Source organism: Mirounga leonina, unplaced genomic scaffold, assembly GCF_011800145.1.
Source record: "Mirounga leonina isolate KUSES-001 unplaced genomic scaffold, KU_Mleo_1.0 Mir_168, whole genome shotgun sequence".
NCBI classification, from domain to species: Eukaryota; Metazoa; Chordata; class Mammalia; order Carnivora; family Phocidae; genus Mirounga; species Mirounga leonina.
In genome coordinates this window covers 64,678,335-64,703,442 of record NW_023270426.1, presented here as the reverse complement: position 1 = coordinate 64,703,442, position 25,108 = coordinate 64,678,335, and the positions used below count along the sequence as shown (strand labels likewise).

Below are 25,108 nucleotides of genomic sequence, written 5' to 3'. Positions count from 1 at the left end.
ATCTCATTTGATACCTAGCAATAATTATTTGGAGTAAGCAAAGTGCGTAACTAGTTTCAGCATTTTACACAAACAGAAACTGAAGCTCAGTGTGATTATGGGTCCTGTCCAAAATTACATGGGTGTCAGAGAGGGGTCAGACTCCAGATTTTCAGATTAGCAGTCCAGTATTGATGTAGCAAGTCTCTCTGTACACAGAGATCCACGTATAAACAAAGTTTTATTTTCAGCAACTTTGTTTGTTAATTCTACTTCATTGCTCATTGTTTTCTTCTCACTTATGACCTCTCCTGAGTAGTGATACGGGCTAAAAGATAGAACTTCATCCTGAGATGAATCTTCTTTATAATGTAGTATTAGAACCAAGGGGTGTGTGTGTGTGTGTGTGTGTGTGTGTGTGTGTGTGTGCGCGCGTGTTTATTGAGGGACAGAAGACAGGAATTACCAAACAATGACAAAAAAACCCAACCTTGAGTCCCACAGAATGAATTTATGTTAATTTTTCAAAACTTTTCTTCTGCTCAGTGCCTCCTACAAAATGAGATCACCTCTCAATCATTCTTGTACCATCTCAAGGAGCCATGGGAAAAGAAAGGAAGTTGCTTTTAGACAGTGTCTTATTCAAGCAAACGGAAATGGTTTCTGAACCACAGAAAACAAATAAACATGCCTCTCCCTGGAACTTCACTAGTGTTTGCCTGTTGTCTGGCACTAAGAAATGTACTTTAAAATAATGGTGCAGTGTGTGCCTGGAGATTCTGAATGCTAGTGGGGCTATCTGAACTCTAGAAGAAGAGGATGTTGACTATGTCTAAGACCACTGAGCTTGGACCAATTCCCAAGGGCTGGGTGTGAAACCACATGCTAAAAGTCTTTCCATACAGCAAAATGAAATGCCAAATCCTTAATGGTCATCTCAGCTTTCACAATTTCTAAAGAAGCATATTTTATTATTGCTCAAAATATAATGCTTCCATACCGTGTATATAGCCATGGTATATGACACCTATCATGATATTGATGCTTCACATTCTAGTGACATTGTAAAGCATTCTAAAGATTTATGCATTTTCTATTATCATGTCTGTTGATGTACTTTTCATCCATTGCTTATGAATTAAGAAATGTGTAGTTTGGAATTCTGTGGGATCCTGCTAAATTCCTTAGGACCATGGTCAAACACAGCTAAATGGTTATCCTTTTCCATAATATTATTCTTGGGCATGGAGAGGAGTATCTTTTTAATAAAGGAAAATTGGCAAAGAGACTTCTTGCAGTGCAGTCCTGGTTTGGCATAAAAATGTGAGGCACCAGGGATGCAAACATCTCATCTTCAGATCCTTACCTGGCAAAGATGCAAGAGGACATATTCCATGATGTTGCTCAGCAATCTGCAGCACCATGGTAGGTCTTAGGTCTTTGGACTGACCTTCTCTCAGATGGTAGGAATCCAAAGTAAAGCAATGTGACCTGGCAAACGAAGGATCCTAGAGCAGAGCGTGTGATTTCTTCCATTCCTATGGAGATCCTCATTTGGCTGAAAGTCCATCCAGGGACAAAGTGTTTCCAGATCTTTGGCAGAAAAAGAAGTGCCCTCTTTTCAACTTTATTTCAAACAAGTAGAATGCTAAAAAGAAAATATGACTATCATCTACAATTTTGCTATAGGAATAACAGCCATTTTGATCTTAAGGCTTATATAATACTGATGTTAACAGTAGCCACTTATAAGATCATTATAAGAATATAATACTTTTTTTCTAAGCTATAGAATATAAGATGAGACAACAGAGAAAATACCTATGTATACATATGTGTATATATGTGCAAACATGTATGTGTGACATGAAATGTGATGATGTGTATAGATGCATAATATGTATATATGCATATACACATGTAGTATATCGAGCATGCAGAATTCATGAGATGTAATCAGAAAAAGCCACTTTAGTTTTGTTTTCTGTCTTGTGCTGTCCTTTTTAGTTGGAGGACATCTTCCTCTGCCTCTGGATAAAAACAAGCAATCTTCCACATGATGTGGAAAATCCTACAATGACTTTAAATTGTAAAATACAATCTTGATCCAGAAACTAGAATTTTCAGTTCAAAATATGAACTGAACTGAATATATGAATATGAACTTCTATGTGGTAGAAGCTAAGTTGTTCCTCTCTACACTGCCCTCATCCCATTTACTGGGCTTGTACACTCTCCTCTCAGCTGCTGTGAAGGTTGTCAATGAATAGCTCCCAGACAATTCTCTCAGGAGAAGTGCTCTCAGCTGACAGGTGCCAACTTTCTTGGGAAGTCATAGCACCACCACCACCACCGCCCCATCACCACATATATATCAACAACTGATTTCAAAGGTACAAGAGGCCAGTCCCTGACTCCAGGAGGGACAGTTCTGTAGTGTAACTTATTGTGGCATGTATCCTGAAATCATATCCTTGCCCCACTTTTCCACTTTTCTTATCCTTAACCTTAATGACTTTTTTTGAAGAATACTCCTCAAAAACATGTTTGCCCTGAATTCTACAGTCAGTCTCTGTCTCTAAAGAACCCAGTCTAAGACAAAATAAAACAAATCTTAATTTTCATTTAAAGTTAAGATTTTCCACCCTTAACTCAAGGTAGAGTTGTCTACAGTAAGTTCACCAGCCTTCAGAGAAGAGGAAGTGGGTCATTTCTTGTTACATTTCCAGCATACCACATCTGTACTCACAATCAGCTGCCTACTATTAAATAATTTTCCTGTATCTCTTGAAATGAATATATGATTTTTATTTTTAAGACTGTAAATATATTGTAATCCACTGATATTTTCTGATGTTGAATCATCCTTATACTTCTGGTGGGGAAAAAAATCTTACATCATCATGATGTTCTGTAGATTTTGAGGCTGTGTTGTTAGAACACACTCTCATCCCTTTAGTCTTTACTTCTCTCATCCCCATCCTAATATTATCTAGAATTTTAATTCTGGAATGGTAGAGGTTTTTGTTGGGTTTTGTTTGTTTGTTTTCCCTTTGGACCCTGATAATTTTTTGGACAAAAAAACCCCACTTTAATACATTTATCTAATTATCCTTATTTTCCATATCTTTGGTTGTGTCTCCTAGAATTACTTTTCTTCTTACTGGAATACTTCCTCCAAGAGTGTTTACAAAGTGGTACTTTGTGTGGCAAACTTGGTATGACTGAAAACATCTCCATTGAGCCCTCCATGATGCTGTTGAAATCTGGCTGTGAGTGTCCTCTGGGTGGCAAGCACCCAAATGTAAATTTGAGGGCCCTTTGAGGGCTGACCTCCCACCTTGGAGCCTCCACACTACAACAGTGCACTTTCTAGTTGACCTCTTGTGCACCCCCAGATCTTGACTCAGAAAGTACACCCATACTCTTACTGCTGGGGTCTCCTAACCTATGAGGAAGCTCCTAGGGGAGATTCTTTGAAGACAACACAAACCTGACTATCTTCACTTGGCCCATAGGAAACTCATGTATCCTTAGGCTTCCAAAATGTTGGCTCCCCCCACTTATTGACTTCTCTCCTCACTGGGGCCTTATGGGTGTCCCCTGCCCACCTCTCCCAGGCAAGAAGACACTGAACACACATTAGTTTCTTTCAGATTCTAGCACTGAAGGACTCATGTTCTGCAGCTCAGGAAGACTTCTTCCTTACTTCCAGTCTTCTCTTACTGAAGATCAGGAATAAAATGGCTCTGACTTTTCAAGAGCTTTACAAGAAAGTAGGACAATGAAGTAATGTCTTCAAAATTCTGAGGGAAAAATCTATACCTTGCCAAGTTATATAGAGAGTACTTTCAGACACAAAAGGTCCCCAAAACTTTATCTAACATGTACTCTTTCTTAGGAAGCTACTAATGAATACATTCCACTGAATTAAGGGAATTAAGCCAAGAGAGGAAGAATGGGATCCAGAAAACAAGCAATCTAATCCAAGAGGGAAGCAAAGGGAATTCCCAGAATGATAACAGATCTCAAGACACCAGCCATTTACCTCCTAGAGAATAACTTGTCCAGATTGGAGAAAGTCAGAAGCTTCTGGGACAGACATCTTTAAAAAGATGATACACGCAAATCAAAACCACAATGAGATATTGCCTTATACACGTGAGAATGGCTATTATCAAAAAGACAAAAAAAAGCAAGTGTTGAAGAAGATGTGGAGAAAAGGGAATGTTTGTGCACTATTGGTGGGAATGTAAATTAGTGTGGCTTCTATGGAAAACAGCATGGGGGGTTCCTCAAAAAATTAAAAACAGAACTACTATATGATCCAGCATTTCCACTTCTGGATATTTATCCAAAGGAAATGAAAACACTAATTTGAAAAGATATATGCGCCCCCCCAAAGTTCACTGCAGTATTACTCACAATAGCCAAGATATAGAAACAATCTATATGTCCATCAATGGATAAATGGATAAGGAAAATGTATATATATACAATGGAATATTATTCAGCCATAAAAAAGAACGATATCTTGCCATTCGCAGCAACATGGATGAATCTTGGGAGCACTAAGTGAAATAAGTCAGACAGAGAAAGAGAAATACTACTTAATCTCATTTATATATAGGAGAATTGGGGGATGGGTGAAATGGGCAAAGGGAGTCAAAAGGTACAAACTTCCAGGTATAAAAAAAAAATAAGTCATGAGGATATAATGTATAGCATGGTGACTATAGTGAATAATACCGTATTATACATTTGAAAATTGCTAAGAGAGTAGATGGTAGATGTTAAAAATTTTCATCCCAAGGAAAAAAAATTGTAACTTATGTGAGGTGATAGATGTTAACTAGACTTAATGTAGTGATCATTTCTCAATATGTTCAAATATTAAATCATTATGATATACACCTGAAACTTATTTGTTATATGTCAATTATATCTCAATTAAAATAATTTTTAAAAGATGATATTGTCATAAAATGGAAGTGTTTGAATATGAGAGGAGATCTATATAAGAGAAAGTTTGAGGTTAATTATGAAAAGAACATAAAAAATAAATATATGAATAAAATAAGACCATAACTCCAAGAAAAACAAACCAAAAAATGTGCAGGAAAGGTAATTAAACTATAGTACCTAGCTCATTTGTAAATAGTTTGCATAATGAAAATGATGTAAATCTGGAATATTTATTGAACCAAAATTACAGTGATACTATTTTAGGAGAACAGAAACAAACAAACAAACAAAAAAAACCCCTCAACTTCCAGAGTTTAAACTTAAAGAATAATGTCCCAATATGACAAATTAAGAACTGATATCATAAGCATATTATTAAGAGACAATTTTTTTCTTTTCTTTTCTTTCCTTTTTTTTTTTTTTTTACCTTATAAAGACTAAAAGAATAAAATAATGTTTATATCTGGGGTGCAGAAAATGGTTAAGAGGTATAATAGCAGGGAACTTCTATTTTTCATTTCTAAAATAGACTGTAGAATTCTTGAGTATTTGTCTTTTGTACATACATTTGTTAGAAAATAAAAACTAAATTTAAAAAAATCAAAAGTTAATATGGATTATTCAATAAATGTCACTGGGATAATTGCTTATCCACAAGGGAAAAGTAAAAGTAGATTTCTACCCCTCACCATCCACAAAAATAAGTTCAAAATGATTATAAGATCTATAAAGCTTTAAGCCCTTAAAAAAAAATAGGTGAGTATCTTTATGATGTCAATCTAAAGCAGATTTCTTAAAAGGCAGAATACTAAAAATAGAAGGGAAAATATTAGTAAATCATATTACACATTGTAATAAAAATCTTTTGTACCATAAAAAAGTCACCATAAGCAAAGTTGAGACAAGTCACAGATTGGGAGGAGATAGAATTACTAAAATATTCAGAATATATATGAAATTCCTATATATAATAAGATTACTGCAAAAATTTTAACAGAAAAAAAAGCAAATAGTATAATCAGGCAATTTGCTGAAGAAGAGATCTCAATGACCAATAAGTATAAGGAAAGACAGGTAAACATAAGGATCAAATTAAGACAAGGAGAAATCATTATACACCAATGGAATTAGGGGAGTGGGGGAGAACAATATGAAAACTGATAACAGCAACTGTGGGAAAGAATGTGGGGAAAGAGAATTTATATATTGCTCGTACAAACTGGTACAACTACCAATGCTAACACTTAGGAAACCTGAAAATGTGCATATTAATTAAACTTCTAGGTATATCCTTCAGACCTAGAGAAATTATTGTACCTTTGGCCAAGGGGTAATGATATTCTTTTGCACAAAGGTATTCTTTACTGCACTGTTTGAAATAGGGGGAAATGGACAGTAACCCAAATGTCCATAAATAAAGAATGGAAGAATAAACATGGCTTATTCATACAATGGAATACTATGCACCTGTTGAAATGAATGAACTAGATTTACAGGAATAAATTTTGGGAACATACTACTTAAGAGATAAGACCAAACTGAAGTTGCAAAATGGTACATATGATTCCACATATGTGAAATTTTAAAGCATAACGCAGTATTCTATATGTTCATGGATATATACATATAGAGCCGAAGTCTGAAAATTTTCATGGGAATGCTTTCCAACAAATTCAGGATTATGGTGACCCTTAAGGGAGGACAGGAAGGATGAGAAAGAGATGGGGGAAGGACAGTATTAGATGCTTCACAATGCTTGATTTCAAACACTCAAATAAAAATGATCTGAAGCAAGAAAATAGAAAGCTACCATTTATTAAATCTAAGGAGGTGAATATGTGGATATCTGTTATATTTATTCTCTGTATGTTTAAAATCTTTATTTTTTTTAAAGATTTTATTTATTTATTTGAGAGAGAGAGAATGAGAGAGAGCACATGAGAGGGGGGAAGGTCAGAGGGAGAAGCAGACTCCCTGCCGAGCAGGGAGCCCGATGCGGGACTCGATCCAGGGACTCCAGGATCATGACCTGAGCCGAAGGCAGTCGCTTAACCAACTGAGCCACCCAGGCGCCCCTAAAATCTTTATAGAGGGATATGTGCCAATTATCAGAAGGCCAGGCCTGCTTCTGGCCTCCACTAAATACAGATACATGCTCTTGGCCAAATCCCTTAGCATCTTTAAATGTCAGTTCCATTACTTGTAAATGGAGAGGAACAGCATTTGCCCAGCCAGCTTCAATGCTTGGAATATGACTAAAGGAAATAATATATGTAAGAAGAGACCTTGAAAATTATTCAGAGCTAAATAATGAAAGAACTATTACTGTTTGCATGTTAACATCTAAAAAATGAATATCCATAAAAAATAATAATCCTAGTTCAGGGGACCAATGTCAAAATCCGGTATTATCTATTCTATGGGTTTTATATCACTATTTTCATAGTGCAAAATTATACTTGTCATCTCATCCTGCTCTAGAGGCTTGACAAGGAGAGGGAGAAAACTGAATCCCATTATTACTCCCAACTTGATTCCCTAAATATTCTAAGGATTTGAAAGAGTTAAAGCATGAAGATCGGTCAGCAACTACTGGGAGAAAAACACCCTGCATGTAAAGACGATATTTTAGGAAATGTCAATTTAGTAGAAAAGACTGCTGGCAAAGGAACACAATACTTGCTTCTATCTAGAGCTTTAAAAAATTCATTTTAAATAATAGCATTGGAAAAAATGTAAAGTGAAGAGAGAACAAAAGGAACTTTTTGCATATGTACTCTTCTCAGTTGTGTTCTTCTTAATAAATGAACTCTCCTCAAAAACATTTGTTAGATAGAAGCAATTAAGGCTGAGGCTCTAGCCTCTCTCCACTAATTAATTACAGCAAATGAGCTTGTAATGTGCATCATAACAACTTAATAAGCTGGGCCAAACTATTTTAGATTCTGCTATGCTAGTATTTCATCATTGCTGGGCTATTTAAATTAGGTGAGTAGTATCCGAACATAAATAGCTTTTGAATTACCTGTGTCGTTCAAAATAAAGTCTATGTCTTGAGCAGATGTGGTATTTATGTGGAAGGGGTGACAGCAAAAAATGACCTACAAGTGAGGACAGGGAAAGGAGGAAGAGATACAGCAAACATGTGAGCTCACACAAACTATCACCATCAATAATCTATTATCCACCCAGCATCTCACATTGGCTGACTGGAAGCCATTCCAAGAGGTCCTATACATTTTTCAATATTTGTTGGACCTGAACAGTGGAGAATCCAATAGCTGCATTACCCTCTCTTTTTTGACATCATTGGTTACATTATCAATTCTTGCTTCAAAAGTCTAACTGAGGGGCGCCTGGGTGGCTCAGTTGGTTAAGCGACTGCCTTTGGCTCAGGTCATGATCCTGGAGTCTGGGGATCGAGTCCCGCATCGGGCTCCCTGCTCGGCGGGGAGTCTGCTTCTCCCTCTGACGCTCCTCCCTCTCATGCTCTCTGTCTCTCATTCTCTCTCTCTCAAATAAATAAATAAAATCTTTAAAAAAAAAAAGTCTAACTGAACATGGATCAAAGGGGACTAATACAAGGTCTTTAGCAATGTCTCTGCTTCTAATGAAACTTTAAAGGCAATTAATGACTCATTGAGTCAATGAATAGACTTTGTACATCTGGGGATGAGTTAAAATATGGCTTAGTGTCAGTGAAAGAGGCGAGGGCCCCAGACCAGCTGTGAATTATCTCAAACACAATTATCTGAAACTTTAAAGTGCTAGCTTCTTTCAAATCAAAGGTCATTGTATCTTCCAGGTAGTAACATCTGCTACTACCTCAAGGTGTTAATTGACTAACTTCAGCAAAAGTCAAACAGATCCTCTTCTCTCCCTCCTTAAAGCACAAAGAGTTCACTGCCCATTAGGGTATAATTCAGGCATTTCCAGAAAGGATGGAGAAAACAGGGTATCACAGAGCACATGTGGAACTCAAGAGAGGTCTATCAGGTGGTCTTTTCTGTGGACCCTTCTTTACTCTTTATTATTCATACCAAGTTTCTCTAGAATGTATAGCCAGAGATTTTCACTATAGGATGGGAAACACAGTGGAACAATTCTCTCAGAATATTTCTGAAACATGAGCCATTTAGAGGCAGAGGGAAACATGCCAGTTTGAAAGGCCAGAAGAAATTTTAAAGGCAAAGACCAGTGACAAGGAGAAATAATTGTCGCCCTTCCTCTTTGTTTGTTGTCACACCCATCATCTCGAGGAAGAAATGGGTGAAAATGAAGACACACACACACACACACCCTATATTTGATCTAAGGACAAATTTAATAATGCAGAAGCTGTATTTGAACACATTTCTTGATGTCTGCTCCAAAATACATTTTACCCTCAAATTTGTGATACTCCTGGGATAAGAAGTGAATATATATATACCTTTCAGGAGTGATGCTTTCAGTAAATTTTTTGGACAGAATCAAGACTGGACTGTAAAACTGGGGTTCTAACTCATTTCTTCTCTCATAACTTCTCTCCCCTCTCCTCCTCTTCCCTTGAAGGACTTATGTTAGCAAGTCTTTGATAAGATGCCAAATGATAAAAATTTCAAGTATACATGTGTTTTTTAAAGCCCACTCCCAAATCCCAAATCCTCCAAAACTCACAGGGGTACAGCAATAATGATAGAACGACAGGCACAGGGATGAGATGGTGGTCGGTCAAGCCACAGGGCCCTCTCAGTCCATCACTGATCCATTTCCTGCTGAGGCCAATCAGGAAGACACATGAGCAAGAACTTACAAGTGAGGAGAGATGTGCATTGTGTTCACTCTTGGTCAAGAAGTAGAACACACAAAGACACTCAAGCCTTTGAGAAAACTGTTCCTTGAATTAGACACTTTCATAGAACTCTTTTCTTTGTAGAAAAATACCTAAGCAAGTAATTTGGAAAGACTTGGGGTCAGTTGAAATCCTACTGATGCCTCAAAGGGTAAGAAGCTTCCGTCAGCAATATATAACTAACTAAATCTTTTTCTCCAAAAAGGAGAGCCAGTACTTTTTATATACCTTTGTCACTCGTTGTCAGGCAATAAATCCACTGTGTATTTGCTTAAAGCAGGAAAATGAGGGCACAGCCAGACAACCAAGCTTCTGCATCTCCTACTATACTCTCGTGTTCTTTTCTTAGCTGTCACACTGCCCATGTGGTCTATAGCAAAGCTCAAAATGCTCCAGTCACTCTGTTAGTTTAATGAGTTTAATGGAAGCCTTCTCTAAAGTTCCATGACTGTACTTCACAGAATACCTTGGCAGCCTTCAATTCTAATAATATAAGATGGCCTTTTAAACAATAGCTCATTTGATTTAAATCAATGTCATATCAGTTCTAGAACAGTATTCTCATTTAGAAAGCAAATTCTGTCAGGGTAAGTTCTTCTCTAGGCTTGTTCTCTCTCTCACTATTAAGACTGACTGCCTTTTGAGAAGATATAGTTGATGTAAAATAATTTATCTCATCCAAAAACTTACATCAGCTATTTAAATTCCAAAATGACTATGCATCATTTTCCTTGAGTCTGTTCATATTTATTATACATCAAATTATTTCACTTTAGGGAAGTCTTCCTCTCTGTTTTAAGAAACAAAAATTGTTCCCTTTACTACTATAGGTAACTGAACAATGTAAGAAAACAACTGTATTAGATTAGCCTAAGAGGAGGGAATTTGATTTCTCTGTGACATTACACTGGTTAAAAGAAAAAAGAAAAAAGCTATGAAAAGTGCTAGAGAAAAAATGGGATAAGAAATTTGGCTATAGGGGCACCTGGGTGGCTCAGTCGGTTAAGCGGCTGCCTTCAGCTCAGGTCATGATCTCAGGGTCCTGTGATCAAGCCCTGCATCGTTGGGCTCCCTGCTCAGCAGGGAGTCTGCTTCTCCCTTTCTCTCTGTCTGCCCCTCCCCCTGCTTGTGCTCTTGCATGCTCTCTCTCTCTCTCAAATAAATAAATAAAATCTTAAAAAAAAAATTGGCTATCTGTAATTAGAATAACCATGTTAGAACAAGCAGCAAAAATTATTTGTAGATGGCCAATAAACATGACAGGTGCTCAATTTCAATAGTTACCATGAAAATGCAAATTAAACCCTAGTGTGATGCTGGACATATACCAGAATGCCTCAAATGAGAAGATGGAAAAGGACAAGCGGAGGCACCAGAACTCTCCTACACTGCTGATGGACAGGAGAATTGGTGCAACTACTTTGGAAATCTGTTTGGCACATATCTATTTAAGCTGAATACTCACATATCCTATTACCTGATGACTCCACTTTTAGTTATATTCCCAATAGAAATATGTGTTTACATTCACTGGACTGCATGTATCAGATTGTTCTTAGCAGCAACTGTAATAACCTCAAACTGAAAACTACCCAAACATCCCTCAACAGTTGAATGGATAAATATATTTGAGTTTACTCACACAGGGGAAAACACTACAGTTATGAAGGTAAACAATCTACCATTACACCCAATGATATGAATGAATCTCCCAAACACTGTGTTAAAGGAAAGAAGCCAGACATAAAAGCCATGCACACTCTATGATACCAATTATATAAAGCACAAAGATGGATGGAACTAATTTATGCTGTTTATATTATTTGTTATGCTGGTGTCAAGAGGAAGTCAAATGCCCAGAGAATAGGAGTGCCTGTCATGCTCCAAGCTTCCACATTCTCCTGGTGAGAAGCCCTACCCCAAACACTACACACATGATAAAATTAAGACAGGTTTTCAAGTGAATGCTGATGCAGAAGCACATGATGAGCAGTCACAAAGCCATAGAGACATACTTGATGCTGCTTCCAGGGGACAGAAGGACTGTGGGCTGCTCCCCACACATAGACGCCCTGTGACCCTTACTACTAGAGAAGTTTTTCCTTAATTCTTCCATTTACATCCCATCAGAGCACAGAAAATACTTTGATTTAGGCTATGGTTAGAAATGGAAATGTGTAAGATGTGATGTTGTGAAGGGGAAGGGGTGGCAAGGGGGTGGACAAAATGACAAGACTTATTTAATGCACTTGCCAAAAACTATTATAGACATTAACTTCACACATACTGCTTATGGGAAATTGCAGGTGGATTTTGCACTCAGGCTCCTTTCAGTTTGTTTAAACTGTTCACAAACAGACCACATGAAGGCTAAGAAGATATACACAGAGGATACTGCTGCTAATGAACACAAGTTACAACAGAGATAACCCAACACCTATTTAATGACATATATGACAGCTACTCATGCTGTCTTATAACGGCAAATGGTACGTGTAAGGAGTTAAATAAGGATTACTCTTACTTGGTCAAGTTTTTCTGATTTTTCTCTTCTTTTTGTTAATTCTACACCCTGTAACTTTTTCCATGGCAGGGACCCTTCTTTTCTACCTTTGTGGCCCTATGGCAGGGGCTAGTACAAAATGTTCTCAACAAATGATGTCAAATGGAAGAAATGTTGATACTGATTATTTATCCTGAAGCTCTTTCTCCCACCAGCATTTCCTACACTGCACCCATCCACTATGTTTGTGACAAAAGCCTCCTTAGGGTGCTCACCTCAACTCTTTTGTCTTCTCTACCTTCAGGTTCCCTGAGCCACTTGTCCAACCGTTCATTACTTACCATCCACAACACCCGTTTCCACCCACAATACTTACTTACCTGGTGCTCTGAGTTCAAAAAGTCTGGATTCAGCAAAACTCTCAGATACATGCAGATGGCAAATCAATAAGGGCTGTGCTTCTCAGCCCTGCCTGCATATCACAGTCCCCTGGGAAACTTTTAAAACATGTTAATAGCCAGACCCCACTCTCAGAAATTCAGACTTAGTTTGCTTGAGTGGATCTCTGGCAGCTGGATTTTTTTAAAGTGCACCAGTTACTTCTGATGCTTTCAGATCTGTACTGTCTAATATGGTAGCCATTAGCTATGCATAGCTATTTCAATTTAAATTCTAATTAATTAAAAGTATTTAAAATGAGAAATTCAATTCCTCAGTTTCCCTAACCATATTTCAAGTGCTCAATAGCTACACACAGTTAGGGATATCTATCTACCTATAAAGTGTGTGTACATATACATAATACATACATATATATGTTATTGGACTGCACATTATACACCATTTCCATCACTGTAGAAGGTTCTAGTGAACAGCACAGCTACACTATCAGAGCCTGCTTAAATGCAGCTACAGTGAAGATGGGAACCAACCATGGAATCCACTGGCCAGGCAGTGAGGTACAGGGCTAAATCCTTCTTTCAGAATATTCCCTGAGTAATCTACCTGCCTTTTCTTGGTGTCTACTTTCATAAAGAAAGGGAAAAAAAAACAAAGATGCTGAGAAATTTGAAAATAAGCCTGGCTTACTTAGCAATTTTGTAGAGGCTGAGCAGGTTATGTTGGCCTTTAGGTTTGCAAAAGCAAATAAAGCCATCCAGGGTTGTCAAGCAAAGGCATATTTGCCATGAATTTTATTTATTATTCATGCACAGCTTCTCAACACTGTACTGGTCAATTTTGAATTTATTTCCCTGGCAACTGGGCTAAATTAAGCAACAAGACAGAGTCATGAAGCAGGGAGCCTTTTGAGAACATCTTAACCTATCATCTCAGACTTTGAAGTTGCCTTTTATCTTAGATGCCATGCCGAAATCAGCCTGTCAATGTGTGTCATCTGAGGCCTATAGTCTCCAGGTCACTAGTTCAGGTCATAACTTGTTTAAACAAGAAAAACAAGAACATGATGGGTCACAGGTGTGGTTGTGCAGGCTGGGCACTGCACAACTCCATGGAGTACCATTTACATAGTTATCATAGATTTGAATACTTATTCTGACAATTTGCCAGAAAATAGCAATAGTGTCTTAAACAAAGGGTGGCTTTTTCTAACTTTCATTAAAGTAATATATATATTAGCCACAGGGGTAACTGGGTGGGTTACCTTACAGCAGAAATCAACTAAAAAGTAAAATTCCTTAGTCTAGGTGTAATTCAGCATTGGGGCCCAAGAATGTTCTGGATTCTTTGTCTTTGTTCCAAAGCTGCTGGGAAAATTCTGCCTCATGATTTATGAAACTTGTCCAGCCTCAAAAATCTCTGGATTTAGAGATATTCACTGGTTCTGACCAGGTTTCAAAACTGACACAGTGGATCTCAAGCCTGGTTCTACAATCACACAGGGAATTAAAACAAACAAACGAACCAACAAAACAACAACAACAACAAAAGACCCAACACTGAGTCTTAGAAACAAAACAAAAAATACAAAATAAAACCACAAACTCAGAGATACAGAGAATAGATTGGTGGTTGCCAGAGGCGAGTAGGGGGTGAGGAAAATTGGTGAAGGTGGTCAAAAGGTACAAATTTCCGGTTATAAAATAAATGTCATGGGGATATAATGCATGGTGAGTACAGTTAGTAATATTGTACTGTATACCTGAAAATTGCTAAGAGGTTACATCCTAAAAGATTTTATCACAAGAAAAAAAATTGTAACTATGTATGGTGATGGATGTTAACTAGACTTATTGTGGTGAATTATTTCACAATGTATACAAACATCAAATCATTATGTTGTACATCTGATACTAAAATAATGTTACATGTCCATTTGTCTCAGAAAAAAAAAAAAAAAAACCTGATTCTGAACCCTACCTCAAACCAATAAATCAGAATCTCCATGGGTGGGTTTTGGGCACCAGTATTTTGTAAAAGTATGTAAGGTGCAGCACAGTGGATGGATAACTGCTCCTCTAGCAGATGGAAAGAAAGGAAAGGATGGAAAAAAGAGGAACTGGATATCCCAAGCCTGGGGCAAATTGTTAAAATGGAAGAAGATCTCTTAAATGTATTTCACAGAACTTTCAGTCATTAGAACCAAAGATAAACTGAAAAGAGACACTTTTTAAAAGTAAGCAATATGATCTGGTATTCATGATTGTGGAGTGGGTCTTCATCATTTAATTTTAAACTTTAGAACCGTACTGCAAATGTAAAGAAGTAACATCACACTTTATGGATAAAGTGTTCTGGAACACTCAAATTGTGCTTTAAAGCATTAGAAGAAGCAAGGAAGTAAATGACTGAGAAGGAGATGGGGCAGGCCCATTTGAGATTGAAAATGAGCCCTCCACTAAGTCCTACATGTAGTATAGCATCCCACAGCCCACACTTCGGAAGAAGGGGCTCACTGTGACTTGAAACGTAAGTGGCATAACCACCAGGGAAGCCAAGACTATCTTCCAAAACTATGACTTATTTATTTAGAAGACCTCATAACTACCTGCTCAACAATCCAAGTGTGGCCTAGACTAGCTTGTTTCAGATGAGAATGGACTAGTCATTTTACCCAGTTCAAGAGTGCTCTCTGAGTCACCCATCATACTCCCTTCATGTTCATGTCTAAGGTAGACAGTCCCTTGAAACCTCTCTGGAGTTAAATCTGCCCAGCCAGTCTTGTCTGTGCTGTCTCAAACATGAGCCAGGGCTTTGTGGTCTTCTTTTGCCACCCTAAGCTAGTGAAAAATGTTCAAAGCCGATATATTCCAACTGGTTCTTAGTGAAACAGTCAATCTTATGAATGTAGGCTGTATTTTCAAATGCATGTTTGGAGCCTAAAAATACACATCCATTTTCAATTAATCTATGGCTATGCCTATTGGACACCGATGTTTTAAAAAACAGGGAAGAAAACATATTTTTTCCTCCCAGCTCCCAATTCCTCTATTCAAATCTTTTATTGCTTTCAAAAGCCGGTTCACTTCTCATATCTTCCATTAACTTTTCCCAGCCCAAAGCAACCTCTTCCCATTCAGGATTTATATTGATTGTCTGACTCTGTCATTTGGTATTATTCATATATTCTATTATTACACCTCTCATAGTCATTTAGCTTATCGTATAACAGTGCCTTTTCTACCTGTTAGAATCTTCTAATATGCCCATGGGCATATTGCACAGTAGAAGAACATATACTCCATAGCATTTACTGAATGTTAGCTGAATTCATTACAAACAGTCCAAATTCATGGACCAATTTTATCCCATATCTCTCTATGCTGTTGTTCCCTCTTTCACAATGATATGTCAAGATATAAGTAAGATAAGATTCTCACAACTCTAGGACCCAAACCCTGAATCCTTTAATGTGCCATTTACCAGAAACACGGGAGGGGCGTTTCTTCTATGCTTCCCCAGCAGAGGCTTGTATCATTAAAAAAGGTTTTTTTTAAGGATGAGGAGGAATGCCACCAACTAAATAACAGCATGCCAATGACTGGAGGACACATCCTGATAACAAAAATGTTAAAATGTGAAAAATGTGTGCCTTAAAATCAATGATAAATGGCAAGTGAATATGATCTTTTAAACACAGGTAATATGTAATAAAAGTTAGAAAGTTCCTTTGTTAAAATATTAAGATATTATCATGAATCAGAGAACAAATTGCCTTAAAGAGAGGCATCTTAGACTTGCCACTGTAACACTGAGCACTGAACTAGACTCTTGACCACGCTAGAGGCTGGTGATGGCCTAGAATATACCAAGTACCCACTTACGTTCCCAGAGGGTGAACTGTCCAAAAGGAACAAAAGCTATAGCATTATGGCCTTTGCTTCGAGAGTGCATGGAAGTTGCAAAATGCATTCCTGAAAGAATTCAGTAATGTGAGTTTCGGGTTTATGAAATAGGAGGTTGCCATGATGTTGCCCAGGGCCCTGATGCAGCACATTTACACACTAGTCCACACCGACCCATGAGTGCCAGAATCTGCCTGCTAATGACCATATTATACAAAGCTGTTACAACTTCCTTGACACCACTTTGTGTGGGATGTACACACACGTATTACGTGTAGTGGTGTACCTGTCAGTGGATGGCAGGGAACATGCCTTGTGCACTGCTGTGTTTCTCCAGGTGGCTTGCACCGTGCCTTCCACGTGGTGAAAAACCTCTTAGAGCTTTGTGAAGAACAGATTCGCAAAGAACTGACCAAAGGAAAAGCAGTGTAATCATTTAGTTCTGGAGTCAGCAGTTACCCAACAGCATGAGACTATTGCTTTGAAGAGTGTGGACAAAAGAAGGATGAGTAGGGGGGATTCTTAGGAGAAGAACTGGGAAGAGTGTCTTCCACCATCCACTATCTCTGTCTGGCTATAAATGGTAAGCAATCCTAAATAACCATTTAAGCAGCTAGGGCCAACGTCAACACTAAATTCAGTCATCTTGCCATGTATCTTTCCTATCAAAAGATATCAAACAGGAACAGGAAAACAGCAAGGGGGTCATGGATATATTTCAATCACTCATACTGGCTTTCGAAACAAAGCAGCTCATTTTACATCCGAACGATATCTCATGAGATAAGCAAGGACAACCAAGTTGCTTGAGAACCAAAAAGATCTCTTACTCCTGTTTGTATCCCCATAGCCTAACATGGTGTTCAGTACATAACAGATTTCTAATACTGCTTGCTGAATCAATGAATGAATGAATGAGTATCTTACATGAAGATGGATGCCACCTAAGCAGAATAGTCCTTAAAACTTAACTACCTATCATAGCCTCCGTGTAAGGAAAAACAAAACAGAACTCTGTGGTTTTGGCCATTTCATATTACTACCTTGGCCACAGCTAATTGGTCCAGGAATGTGTGCTAAGGCCAAAGGATTGTGTATAAAGGCCAAACTGCTCTGGGGTACCTTGGTTTAAGACCTATCAATAGAAGTGCTCCATATTGGAGAGTGGCCAATAGACTCCATTGGATCCTCTCTCTCAGTAAGTACAGACACACATAGCACAGAAAAGTGGGTCACAAAGGCTTGCTCTTGAATAGGGAAGGCATGGTGATGGGCTTCTGGAAGACCAGGGTCCAGGGGGGCTGACTGCCAGTTTATGAGGAACCCTATCACTCCAGGCAGCTTTTCCCTAACTGTGTTCTGAGAAACAGAATTCAGAGAGATGTAAATAGATACTGCTTGATAATAGTTTGGGAAATGCTCAATGCCATGTCCTTTCTTGATTAGTCACAATATCCACTTGCACATTTAAGTCTCTTAGAAATCTTGCTACAAAAAAGGAAGTTTAATCCTATTTAACAGAGGGCCCTGATGTCTCTATTTTGCAGCGCACTTAACTGCCAAAGTGTAGAATAGGATACCTGATTTGAAAAATGGTGCCCTAAAGTGACCCGGATACATCTTTCCTCACAATTTAAGGAAGCCTAACTAAAGTATTGCCTTAATTATGGGGCTTTAAAATATTATCCCCAGAAAATGAGCCTCCAACTTGTAAGAATGAATCCACAGCCTCGGTCAAAATGAGACCAAGCACTTTTCTATAAAGGAAAGCAGTTACTCAGATTATAACATGAGTCAAAACTTTGGGTTCCAAAATTCTTAAGACTTCATGACTTCATTCAGGAATCCTAAAAACAACTGTGGTCATCATCTATTAAAAATGCAACTTTCACAGTGTTCCACAGACAGGGAGATAAAAGTCCTTCAGGCTGATTTATTTTCATTAGCGCCTTGCCAGTAAATATGTAAACAATTTAAACCAGGCAAACACACATGCTGAGCATAATAAAACCCATCTTAATTGCTGCTCTACCATGGAAAAGAACTCTGAGTACCTTGTCCAATAAAGAAATGATCTATGATTTTTCTTGTCACTTTTCTTCTCTTCAATAAATTTAATAAATAAAATCGATGGTTTTGGAAAGAGTGTTAGGTCAGCCCTTCCAATTGTAACATTCCTTCATTTAAATATCAGTTACCACAACATTCCAAACTTCGAAGCAAAAGCTGTTTCCTGCATTCATTTTAACACATATCATGAAGGAGCACTGATAAAGCTCAGCCCATCAGCCCTGGCTGGAGTTTTTCCTGATACATGTCTGCTTTTCACCTTTCACTTTTCTTCAGCTCCATCCTTCCCCTCTCCAACCCTTACTCTGCCCCAGATTCTGATGCATTAAGCCCATGGTTAGGAAAATGAATTTTGTTTTTTAATCATTTGATGCCTGCCACATAAGCTATAAGAAAATGCATTTTAATTCATCTAAAAATTCTAGTTAGGATCATGAAAAACTGAAAAGGCTTAGCAATGAGCAAACATGCCTAATACAGGAGGAAAAAGGTGAGCATGAACTCCAATAGTTGCAGGAATATAAATTTCCTGGTCTGTTAGAGATAAAAAAATAATTGGTATTTTAATGGAGAATTCATAAAGACAGAAGTAAGAAAACCCAAAAAAACCCAAAAAAACAAGAACCCTCAATTCTCACCAGCTCCCAAAATAAGATGTTCCCGAAATTAGACACTCTTCTCTCATACATTAATCAATGTCTACTTTTTTAACTAACAGAATAACTCTGGATGAGGTTGTAATCACTGTCTCAGTAGTAAAATTCAAAGCAAATTTTATAAAATTATGTATGTACATATACATGGGTACGTGGGCAGCTTTCACCCTTAACAGCTATGGAAGCAATGATTCTTGAATTCAGAAACTGTTATTTGAAGTGTAAACATGGAAGGAGGGTTTAAATAAGAGGAGAATATAGTAAAGATGACACAAGTTGTTATAACTTATTAGTATCAGTGAGGAGAGGGAAGTAAAAACTATTTAGAGGGAAGAAAGAAAAGGTAAGGAATTTCTTTTCTATTCCTACTCCATGTAAATTGTTTTCATCTTTAGATTAAGCCCTTTATTGTTTCTGTTTGTATTTTGTCTCTTAAATGAGTGATAACATAAAGTCACCTAAATAATATTAGTTAAGGCATATTTCCTAGCTTCTCCTATAAAGTGTTGGAGGCAGGTAAAATGACTTTGATAATCCATATAACAAAATAGATGAAATTTTCTAGCATTTCTTTGAGATAAAATATGCTGTCATAGCTCTTGATTTGAGATTTCAGATAGTCAAATTATTACATTTCAAATACTTGCAAGAGGGGCAAATGCAACTTTTTCCATCGAAAAATCCTTAATCTGTAAGGCAATTATTCATTTTCCTCCAACCTTGTTTTTTCTCCAAAGAACTGAATAGCAGTAGAAGCAATAAGGGTAATGATATTTAGTGCACAGCAGCATGGGCTTTACTTACATTGTCTTTTTCAAACTCCACAACAAGCTTAAGACATAGGAACTATTACCATTTCTGTTTCACAGATAAGAAAATTGAGGCTGGGAGAGGTTAATGATTTGCTTAAGATCACACAGCTAGGCAGGAAGCTAACAAAGAATGTGAATTCTGCTCTTTGACTCCACTGCCCACACATCTTATACTGAAGAATCTGAGAAATGGAATAGGCATTGCCACCTACCCATAAAAGAGTGTACAGGCATTCCAATCACAAATGTATAAATGTTGAAGTTAGGACAGAGAAATGTAACAAATAGGAGAATACATTCTAAGTAACTAGAAAATCCAAGAAATATTTAGACAATTTGATACTCAGCCCCTTCTATATTAGCCAAAAATACCTGAAAAAGCCAATGAGGCTTCAAATGTTCTAATGTCCCACTAATTGTTTTAGGGTGTCCATTTTATTTTCCCTGAATAGGCATAGCTCTAATGATAAAGGGACAAAGATAGACGGACAATTAAGACTCTGGGCAATCAAACATATTTACATTCCTACCAATTTCAGTTTCAGGAAAAATCTACTCAACTATAGGCATCAGGTAAGTGTTTAACACATTTGACTTTAGGAAGCTGAATTAAATGCCAGGGCCACATAAGCAAAGCAGTTGTTCAAGTGAGGTAGGATAGTCATCTAAGTGGTGAAATTTAAGGAATACATAGGCTTCTCCTGCTTGAAATATTTTCTGTCCTTACCTGAATGTCTTCATTATACTTTGTCACACTGACCAGACTCTCTGTTAGATACTGATTTTGGAAATTCAAATGACGCTATAAGCCATTCACTCTTTAGTGCCAATTAGCATAATTTGATTATTTTACTTTCCAACAGAAGTGGAAGTTTCTAGCTATTCTTGCACATTAAAATCACCTAGGAATATTTTAAAACAATCCAATGTCTGGGCCCCACCCCCAGAGATTCCATGGTTCTGGGTAACCTAGGGACCAGGCAGCAGTATATTTTACCAGCTTTCCAGGTGGCCCCATGCTTGAGAGTCACTAGTGTAGACACTCTGCCTCCTATAAAGAGAAATAACATTTACTGACCATGTCCATATTTTCTGTGTTTTTAGCACTAGATAGAAGACTTTCTTGCAGTCGGCCATATTAAAAGAGAGAGCAATCACCACAAAATCTACTTTGAAATGAGAAGTAAAAGTTGTGTGGAAAGAAGGTTAAAGGAAAACAAAAGTCTCTATATCTGGAAAATGTTATCTGACTTCTTTAGAATACAGGAGACATGATTTCATTTTCTTAAGTAATCCTTTAAATGTGATTTGCTGCTTGAAATACACATTTCCTATGTCTTTATGAGGTCCATAATAGCTTACATATGAAAGGAGTCAAACCTTAACTGTCAGACTCCAGTCATTTCTGATACTAACAGAAATAGGTTCAACAACAAACGAACTCAATTGCCATTTCTATTAACCCATTTAATCAATAGTTCAGATCTGCAATGCATGAATCAACCTGGATGAAATGCCTATACTTCAGTAATCTAGATCAGAACATTATTAATACTGAAAGATACTAAAAACAGACATCAAACTTCACCTAAGTTTCTATAATAAAATTTCACATACATGTGGAATCTAAAAAACAAAGTAAGTAAACAAACAAGAAGGAAAAAACAAAAAAGCAGACCCTTAAATACAGAGAATAAACTGATGGTTTTCAGAAGGGAGATGGGTAGGGAAACAGATGAAATAGATAAAGAGGATTAAGAGGTACGAATTTCCAGTTATGAAATAAATGAATAATAGAGATGTAAAGTATGGCATAGAGAATACAGTCAGTAATATTGTAATAATGTTGTTTGGCCACAGAGAGTAACTATATGTAGTGGTGAGCACTAAGTAATGCATAGAACTGGTGAACTAATATGCTGTACACTTAAAACAAATATAACATTGTATATTAATTATACTTCAATTAAAAAAAGAAAAATTTGTTATAATACTTGTTCACGGGAAGAACTCTATGATACAAAGGCTAAGTTCTCAGTAGTCACTTAATCATAAGTTTTATAAGGACAGAAACAGTTTCTTACAGATTTTCATATTCTCAGAACTTAGCACAATTCCAAGCATATAGTAGGTACTAAGTAAAGGAGTAATATTTATTAAGTATATGAATAAATGTATGAATGGATGATAGTAACTGGAACTCACAGAGAACACAGCCTAATGATTATAAGGCAAAAACAAAAGGCATTCTTGGGCTTTTTTCCTACATCCTGAAAGTTACCATTACTTTTATGAAATTAGTAAATATATTTTTTATTATATTTTTGCCACTTCTTCTTTGGGGCCAATGTAAAAAACTGCTTAAAAAAAAGCCTTCAGTAACTGTCAGGTAAAATTCTATTAGAGTCAAGTGAGAATATGGGAGGACCAGACACAACTTGCATTCATCTACCTATTCCTGGATTGTACTTTTAAATCTTTCGCCTTTTACATTCCATTCCTATTTCAGAAAGGTGGGTGCTTGGAAACTAGGTAGGTAACAGGTTGTAGGATTTCAACTCTAACCTGAAAATGAAGAAGTTGGCCTTGATGTTAATTGTCAGCATTCTTGGTGCTGAGGCCATTTTCTGTCTAAAGAGCCCAGATTCAACCAATGGAGCCTTTTCTCCAAGTTTTGGGGGATAAAGTCAGTTACTAATCACATTACCTGTACTCATGAAACATAGGCAAGAAGAAAGCCCTTGTTACTACCACCGTCATCTGGCTATGAACCATAGTTGAACTAGCTAAGTATGGGCTTCTCTGTAGCCTGAAAGGATGTATTGGCTGAAGTCTGTGATATACCAATTAATCTTCTTTTTTCAACTCCTTTCGCTTTCAGGGACCAGCTGCATTTTCCAGGACTCCTTATAGAGTAAGCATGCGTTTTCTTTGGTTTTACTTATAGTTTTTCTCAATGAGTACAACTATGCTTTTCTTTCCCCCGTCCAGTAAAATCCGGAATCCTTTGGACAGAAAGAGAAGTTAACAGCAAGGTTGTTTAAATAAATTTTCTAGGTGCTATACATCCCAGCAAGACTCTGTACTTTAGAAGAATTTTTTAGACTATCTTGGCACTAATAGACATATCATAAAGAACTTCATTCACTGACATATACCTTCCTAAAATGACTTTACTACTATGCCACTTACACATAGGCATTTTAGTAAAGCAAAGCCTTAGAGGTTGGTTTTTGGATCTACTACATGAGCATGTTGGTTATAGTGTAGAGCAGAAAACAGTCCAGGAAAGAGCAGGCTTTCAGTTCTCAATGGGTAGGAAGCCTTGGTAAACATTAAGATTACCGGCTCTGAGCTCAAATGAGTTGGATAAACACAATTCTGCCCAAGTTAGGACTGCTTTCTACCTTTTCTCTGATATTTTTAATTGGTACCATTTTCTAGAAGTCAGAATTTCACCCAGATGTAGTCCCATTCTACCCCATTCTACTCTCATCTCATATCTAGACTGTTGTTGAAGTGGGGAGACCACACTTCAGAAGGAGATTTTTCCAAGGATGTCCTGTTGCAGACTGCCAGTTGTCTACCTTACATGTAGTCTACCCTTTTTTGTTACTGAAAGAATCCTCCTTTTATTCATGGTAGCATTGAAATTGATGAGAATGCTTGCTTGAAAACTACATTTCCTTGCCTCCCTCACATTAGAGTTGAGCATGCGACACAGTTCAGGCCAAGAAGAAGTAGAAGTTGCTGTTCATGTATCCAAGAGAGGCAGATTCAGGAGGTATGCACCGTGTTTGCATTAGGCCATTCTAATTTTTCCTGCCTCTGGAATAGGAACACAACAGCTGTAGCTAAATGGTCACCTCCAAAACCTGAGGATGAGAATCACACCTTGGGGATGGCAGAGAAGAAATCCAGAAGGTCCTGGGACCCTGAAGAATTTGCTGTCACCATGTTGGCTCTGAGCTGTCTAGTGCAGGATTTCATTTATGTGAGAAGAAAATATAGCCCTTTCTGTTTTAAGCCTCTAGTTTGGTAGTCCCTATTACTTGTGGCTAAATACAGTTTTTTAATGAAATAAGCTCAGTTCCAAAGTTCATAATTAATAACAATGGATAACTCAAAAATCATGTCATTTGAGAAAGGTTGAAGGTCCAGGGATTTATGTCTGCAAAATGAAGGGAATGGAGAATGTAGAAAATATATTCAAATATGTGAGGCACTGGCATATGAAAAGTCATAAAGCCAAACTAGGAAGGACGGATGGAAGCAAAAGAAGCAGACTGTCAGCCCAACCTAAATGATCTTTCCAATAATCAAAACTGGTTCTTCATGGATAGGTTGCCATCACTGAAGAAGCTCAAGTATTTGGATGAATGTCTACTCCAAGGGAATATGGTAGAGGAGATGAAAACACTGAATGAGGCAAGTAGAAAGGGTGTTATTTACTTAAGTTTCCACACCCAACCCAGAAAATCTATGAATCTATGGGTTCCTAATGCCTAATACCCAGTTTTCTTTAATACAACAAATAATTATTGAATGCCTGTGAAATGGATTTTATTGCTTTGCTTTGTTTATTGTATTTAATCAGCCTAACTTTTATGCTTCATTTAGGCATCTTCCAAAGATTACTGACTTATCAGTTAATTTTGGAGGTGTATCATTTGTCAGAATTTGTACAGAGATTCATTTGCAGTTAGGACAGTCTAAGCAATAGTTACAGACAGTTGTTGCATTCTTACCACATGTTGGGCACTGAGCTATATGCCTTAAATTGATTACCTATAATTTCATAATAACCCTATGAGAAATGTACTATTATTATTTCCCCTCTAAAAAGGAGAAAAATAAGGCACAGAAAGTTTAAAAAATTCTTCAAGATCATATAGCTAAGGGTGATGCCAGAATGTAACTCAGCAATTAGACTTCAGAATCCCTTGATGACATATGATACTCTCTATGCCTCGTCTATATCTAGC

The 25,108-nt window shown here is 37.3% G+C and overlaps 1 long non-coding RNA gene across 6 annotated transcripts in view; it reads right to left on the bottom strand.

The window, feature by feature from the left end:
• The window catches only part of LOC118017026, a 76,564-nt gene that overhangs the window by 4,436 nt on the left and 47,020 nt on the right, over positions 1-25,108 (bottom strand). For all 6 annotated transcript variants that reach the window (XR_004681024.1, XR_004681020.1, XR_004681023.1 and 3 more), the window contains one exon: positions 1,346-1,572. This is a non-coding gene — a long non-coding RNA (uncharacterized LOC118017026). The remainder of the gene's footprint in view (positions 1-1,345; positions 1,573-25,108) is intronic.